Source organism: Chinchilla lanigera, unplaced genomic scaffold, assembly GCF_000276665.1.
Source record: "Chinchilla lanigera isolate Chin_1 unplaced genomic scaffold, ChiLan1.0 scaffold00182, whole genome shotgun sequence".
NCBI classification, from domain to species: domain Eukaryota; kingdom Metazoa; phylum Chordata; class Mammalia; order Rodentia; family Chinchillidae; genus Chinchilla; species Chinchilla lanigera.
The window spans coordinates 1,086,042-1,092,795 of NW_004955583.1; the positions used below are offsets into that span (position 1 = coordinate 1,086,042).

At 54.6% G+C, this 6,754-nt stretch overlaps 1 pseudogene; it reads right to left on the reverse strand.

Annotated features, from left to right (window-relative positions):
- Positions 1 to 811: 811 nt before the first annotated feature.
- LOC106147563 lies at positions 812 to 1,621 on the reverse strand (annotated as a pseudogene).
- Positions 1,622 to 6,754: the final 5,133 nt, after the last annotated feature.

Sequence of the window (6,754 nt, forward strand, 5' to 3'; positions counted from 1 at the left end):
TCCTGTATTATATTGTTCCCCTTGCAAAATAAGCCCCAAACCAACACACAGAATGACTTCCCAGTTACAAAGCTGTCCACATATGTCAGCTCCCAGAATGATAATTTTAAGAATGTCACTTGAAATGTCTCTATGCATAGAAAAAGTAAGAGTAGAGGGGAGCATCGAAAAATATCAGACAGGAATTGGACAGCTCAGTTACCTAATGAATCCCAAACAAAAGTTGTCTCAAGTGAAAATGAAATTGTACACTCGGCAGAAAGTTATCTACTAATTTAGAAAACGTGAACACGATTTTTACATAGGGATATAACTATCTGAATACATACATGGCCTTTTCTTTGCCAAATAGCAATATTTTTTGACAGCAATAGTAATATGTTTGTTCTTTCCACAGCACCAAGTGTGTCTGCATCTATTTAAACGGTAAGAGCATCATTTCTAAATTAATTTACACTAAGACACATATAAGCACATTATTATTGTGTTTCACAAAAGTCACAACACTTTGGAAAATAATCAATTCAAGGTAATTTTGGCTCATTCATTAAAATATTGTTTTCCCTTTTATACTATAATTTCAAAAGAAGCACGGGAAGCTTGGATTTCTTTGGAAGAGCCAGATATGTAACTACGGAATTGAAACACTGTGTTAATTCACAAAGTAATGTGAATAAATACTAAAAACTTCCCAAATAGTGTTGATTTAATTTTTCAGAGTCCAGTTGTGTGCTCTGTTGTAAAAGAGTCAAACAAAAACTCCTTGCTTGTTTTCTGTTCTGTTTTTCAAAATCTGTGAATCCTGCTGAAGCTAATCCATCTTTCTCTCACTCAGGACACCAGGTGCTGACTTATCCACGCGAAGCTGGACTGGCTTTCTGTACGGTGCAGTTGTGCAGCCTGGGGCATCTGCGTGGCGTCCTGGGTACTCAATGTCGCAGTGCACAGGTTGTTGCTGTGTCTGGTTCAGGAACCAGGTAGCTGGGATCGACACTGACCCCGACAACGTAGCTTCCAGGTTGTCCATCTGTAACGTCAGTCCACGGGCCATCAGTACCTGCTGCATAGGTATCGTCCCAGCCAGGACTCAACCCCGTGTGTGTGCAGTACATGCACGTCGCCTGTAGTAGCCACCGTCACACGACGTGTCCTGCAGACAGAACCTTGCTTTGTGACCTTCGGCTGCTCTGCTGTGTGTGTTGGCATCCAGCAGGTCATAGTGCCTGAACCCGTCCATGCCATGGTAATGCTGGTGACAGCTGTGCCTCTCCCAGGGTATCTTGGGCGGCTTGGTAAGAAGTCAGACGTTCCTTGGTTTTTCACTCGCTGGGGAAATCTTAACATTGCCCTGTAATCATAATCTCTCACATCTGCCCTGTCCGCAGAACTGGCCAGGCAGTTCTCCCCCGCGGGGAAGGGCAGGTCGGACATGGCATCTTCTGCACGCAGGTGGACTCCTCGATGTGGTAGGGTTGAGCACCAGGTCTGGGAGACTGCACTGGAAGTAGCTGGTGCCGTAGCCCGGGCGGTACCTGCCCGCCGGCCAGGGCCGCTCATACGTGTTCTAGTAGGGGTTGTCGTCGGGGTACTTGTAGGGGTTGTACGGGTCGTCCCCCACCATGCAGTCCCCATGGCGAGGCGGTTGCGGCTGCGGGGATCAGGGATGCGAGTGGGCTGGCACCCTTCAGTACCCTTCTTGAGGCAGACCTGGCTCAGAACCCATGGGCGGGAGCAGGCTCAGGCTGGCGGCTGGGCCCCGGCCACATTTGTATATATTAGGTCATATTTGTTCATCTAGTAATCACTGACTGATACAGATGTGCAGTGAAGTATTTAAGAAAGATGGCCCCAGTATTAACACTTATTTTCAAATGTCTCAGCAAAAATTATAAAAACATACTTTATTTACATACATGAACCAAATGTGACAAAACACTAAAATAATTAGATCTGCAGCAGCCATCGCACTGTTCTCTCACACTTAGGGATCTGGGAGCTCCATCACCAGCAGGAGGCAGGGAGAGACTGGCCGATCGGGTCCCGTGATCCCCACGACCTCAGTGACCTCAGACAGGGGAGACCCAGGAGCTGGGAGAAGGCGGGAGAGGAGACAGCGCAGGGCAGGGCAGAGCCTGTGAGGATGTGCACCCAGGACCCTGGGGATCCAGGGGGACAGAGCCAGACAGAAGGTCCCAGTGGGTGCAGCAGACAGTGAGCGGGCGGGGAGAGGTGCAGGAGGGAGCAGCAGGACATCAGGGGTTGGTGTAGATGGGACTTGGTGCCAGTGTGGACCCTCCCTTCGGGGCCAGGACAGGACCAGAGCTCCTCCCAGTGCTTCAGTTCCAGGTAACGGGTCCACACCACAGCTACAAGCAGAATCCAAACCCAAGTCCAAGTCGGAGCTGGAGGCAGCCCCAGGCCCCATGCTGGGCCGTTACAGGAAAGCAGCGGGTAGCAGATCCTGCCCAATGCCTGAGCGAGGACTCTGGGCTGCAGGTAGAGCGACTTCTACCAACAGCAAGGGCCGTGTGCAGAGACTCCAGCCAGAGACTGAGTACGCAGACCTGACACACATCACATGGGGTTGAACATGGGACAGTCTCTGCCTGACAGCAACAACAGAGGCAGAGACCTGGGGGGTGGAGGAGGAGCTCATGCAGACCTGGGGGGGTTGAGGAGGAGCTCAGGCAGGGCAGTTGCAGCTTGCAGTTGCTGGGACCGGGGAGGCAAATCTAAAGCTCAGAGGGGCCAAGCCAGGCAGAGGAGGCAGCTACAGCACAGTCACAGAGCAGCACAGGAAAGAGCTGGAGGTCAGACAGTACAGAAGCAGGAGCCCAGCCAGACCGAAAATGGCCAAATGGTGTGCAGTGACCCTCTACGGGCAGTTGCAACCTGACCAGCAATTCCAAAAGGCAGAGGTCAGGGGCTGGGGATTTAGCTCAGCGGCAAAGCGCCTGCCTGGCAAGCGCAAGGTTGTGAGTTCGGTTCCCGGTACCGGAGAAAAACCAAAAAAAAAAAAAAAACAACAAAAGGCGGAGGTCAGACCCAGGCCCTGAGCTTGCAGGACATCAGGGTGTCTGTGGATACTGCCATGAAGGTATAATATTTTTACCCCATTGTGAGGGGGTGTCCAGTTAAAGGGAACGTCAGTACCAGGGCCTCACGTTGTGCTAGCTGTTCATCGGTCCCTCACAAATGTACACCACCTGCATGCATTAGTGGACACCGAGACAGGCCATAGCCTGATTTACGGCACTCCTGGTGGATTCCTGGTAAGGCGGCCTACACACACAGCTATGAGGGACACGCCATCCAAGTGTGCTGGTGACTGTGACTCTGGGTATAGCTGCCCGCCTCCTGAGCCTGTGCCGTGCAGGTCTGCCCCTTACTGGGTGCATCCCGGTGGTGGGCATCCTCCAGGGCTTGAGATGGCAAACAAGGATGCTCTCTACAGACAGAGCTGCTGAGAGTCAAGAAGACTTTGCTTTTGCGGGAGAAGGAAGACAAAGGACACGTACTCTGTCATCACAGGGTCATGTGCACCGCAGGCTGGCGGCGAGGACATGCTGCATGGTCAGCACTGCAGGATGAGCAGGCACACTGCCCTGAGGATGCCGGCTCACCTCTGAGTCTCCCGCAGCTCTCGGCCAGGCCCGGTCGTCTCTGGCAGCACGGGGCAGTGTGTAGCTGGGCCACTGGTGAGGCTGGGGCCGGGAGCTGTGCTGTCACAAGTTCAGGGTGGTCTGGTTGTGGGGGCAGAGACAATACCACAGGCTGGGATTGATGAGACACAGAAGCATCCTCCCCAGCACAGTGAGGCAGTGACAGACTTTCCTAGGGCTCCTGGGGCACTGAGAGCTTTTATTCCCCCTTCAGCCCAGGTCTCCAAGCCCCTGCGCAACCTGAGTTAGGAGGGCATAGCCTTAGGTGGGACAGAAGAGGCCAATCAGAATTTTCGGGTGGCAAAGTGCAGGGCGACCCAGGTTGCCCTGTACACCGGATGCAGGCACCTGCCAAGGGCTGTAGCTGGGATCTGTGGCAGCACACAGAGTGGCAGCGGCGCCTGCAGGAGTTCAGTCACAGGTGCAGCAGAGGAGGAGCTCTGCGATTCCCCCAGAGACAAGCAGCCAGCAGCTCCTACGCAGCCTGGGAGTCTGTCACCAGCGAGGCCCTGTAAGACACAAACCATCTACCCAGGGCCGGGTGACTGCCTCATAGGTGTCTGTCCACAAGATAGGGGTCACTTAAGCACCAACGCTGGCCAAATAGCATATTTAGAGAAACAGACTACAGGGCACAAGTTCCCTTTCTGCTGCATGACAGCAGGTGTCAGGGCAGGCGGAGTATTAGACAATGTTACTCCATCACCCCCTCCACAAAAGGAACCACAGAAACCCCCGTGAAGAAGGTCAGCTCCGGACACCAGCAAGTGCCTGGCACACGGATGGGTCAAGCCGTGGCCCCGTCACAGAACAGGTGGCTGTGGCTCGACAGCCGGATACAGACAGCAGTTTGACACTGAAACTGGACAGCGCAGTGGCCAGGCCGAGCCGAGGGCCGGATAGGTAATGATTACCAACGAGGAGGCCCCTTTCCACAGGCACTGGCAACGAGGCAGTGCATAGGGGTCTGATGCTCTCACTTTCTGTGTAGAGGGCCACAGGTGAGTGGCGGGGCGCTGGCAGAGCAGGGCCGGGCCATGCGACAAGGCCTGTAGGAGGTAGGGAGAGCATAGGCAGTCAGACAGACAGGCCAGAGCACATCTAGCCCGCGGCCACAGCAGGGTCAGCAGGGCCACCTTGCACAGGTTTACAGGTCTGTTCTGCACCAAAGTCCACAAGAAGAGCAGAGGGTTTGACCAGAGGGGAGACCACTTTCCATACCCTACCCAGGCACTATCCCAAGTGTGGACAGCTTAGCAGGAAAAAGCTCCTGTGTTCAGCTCCGTGGAGATGCCAGGGGGCTTGGATCTGGGAAGGAAGGAGGTGAGGCATTTGCCGAGACCTGGAGAGCCCGTCTGGCTCCAGCCCTGGGCCGGCTGAGGGTACTTGCCAGCCCAGCCCCCCAGGTGATTGTGCCCATGGATGTACGAGGGCAAGGACTGTGCTGTGGCCTAGAATGGTTCTCCCAGTATTGCTGCTGTGCTGCGTGGACCTGTGGTGCCGCCGCTCCCCCTCTAAGAAATCACACCTCACCTGCAGATGGCGGACGGTAGGGAGGAATGGAGCCTGAGACAGCCACACCTGGGATCAGGCTGGGGTGTGGGGTGACTTCCAGGGGATGTTAAGTCCAAACCAAGAAGATTTTGGTGCAGGTGCACCCGGACTGGCTCAGTGTGAGTAACTGAGGTAACCAAGGCTGTCACTGGCACAGGGGCCCCTACGGTGCATCTGGGTAAACGTGCACTGCCCCAGGCTGCTGTGAGAAGGGGCGGCAGCGCCCGAGACTGAGGATGTCCGTGTCTACTGCACCCGCAGCCCTGTGCCTCCTCAGCCCGAATCTCAGGGCCTCTCCCCAGGCTGACCTCGCGACATGACAGAGGTGAGGTGGTCGGAGGTGAAGAAAGCACCATGACTCACTTCTCCTTTGACACCGACCCGCCTCTGCTTCGGTGGAACACTTCAATAAAGATATTGGTTGAAATATTCCCAGAATTCCTGCAGTGTGAGACAGAGACATGAAGTATGCACATGACATTGGAAAAATGGCCCTGATACACTTGTCCAGTGGAAAGTTGTCACAACTTTCAGTTCATGAAGCAGTGTCATCTGCCAAGTGCAGCGAGTGCAGTAAAGCAGAGGCCAGTCCGGCGCAGGGCGTGGTCAGCGCGCTGCAGCTCCCGCTCCAGAGGCTGCAGGACCAGAGTCTCGGGCTCAGCGTGGCTCAGAGCGTCCTCCCCTGCTGAGCTCAGCGCTGCGTGGGCTTTGCTCCCGCGTGTGCCCTCCCTCCCACACCAGCCTTCCCCACTCCACAACACTCGAGCACATTCCTGTCAGAAGAGGGGATCCCGGATGTCACAGCTGTGTCCAGATGTCCCCCAACCCTGCTGCTGCCATAGGTGGGGCTTCCTCAGAGGGGGCCGGATCTAGAGTGTGTGACACTGGGATGGATTCATGGTGCAATGCTGGGATCAAGGGCACTAGGATTAAGGGTGTGAGTGCTGCCCACCCTAGTAGCCTGGATAGGATGTAAGGACAGAGAGGGCTGTGGTCATCCCTTGGGCTTTGCTACTTTCTGCCCACCACAAACTGTTTTTCCTCTGTGATGCCCATCTGCCACCACACCCTGCCCGGGAGCCACTGATTATGGACTGAAATCTCTACAAACTGTAAGCTAAATAAACCTTTCCTCCTTTAACTTTGGGCATCGGGTATTTCGTGTCAGCAATGAAAAAGACAATGGACCTCACAGGTCCTATTTTCCAACCGAAAAAGATGTTAAATTACACTCTGCTTTATAAACTCATAAATCTGTACATTAGCACTGGAACTAAAGGCACGGAGGGGGGTGGTTAGCAGAGTAGAAAAATTGCCACAGGAATTTATCCCAGATAAAAGAGTATGAGATCCTTCCTCGCAGCTAATTCCAGAATCTGCGGGACCGCTTGCGGCCGCCAGGCCGTCAGCTGGGCCTCTGGACACGTCGTGCGTGGGCGTGGGCTCCCGTCCGCGGTCCCGATGCTCCGCCCCTTCCGCTCCATCCCGGCGCTGGCTCCTCCCGGCCGCGGCGTCGCGGTCGCCGCCGGGACCTGAGT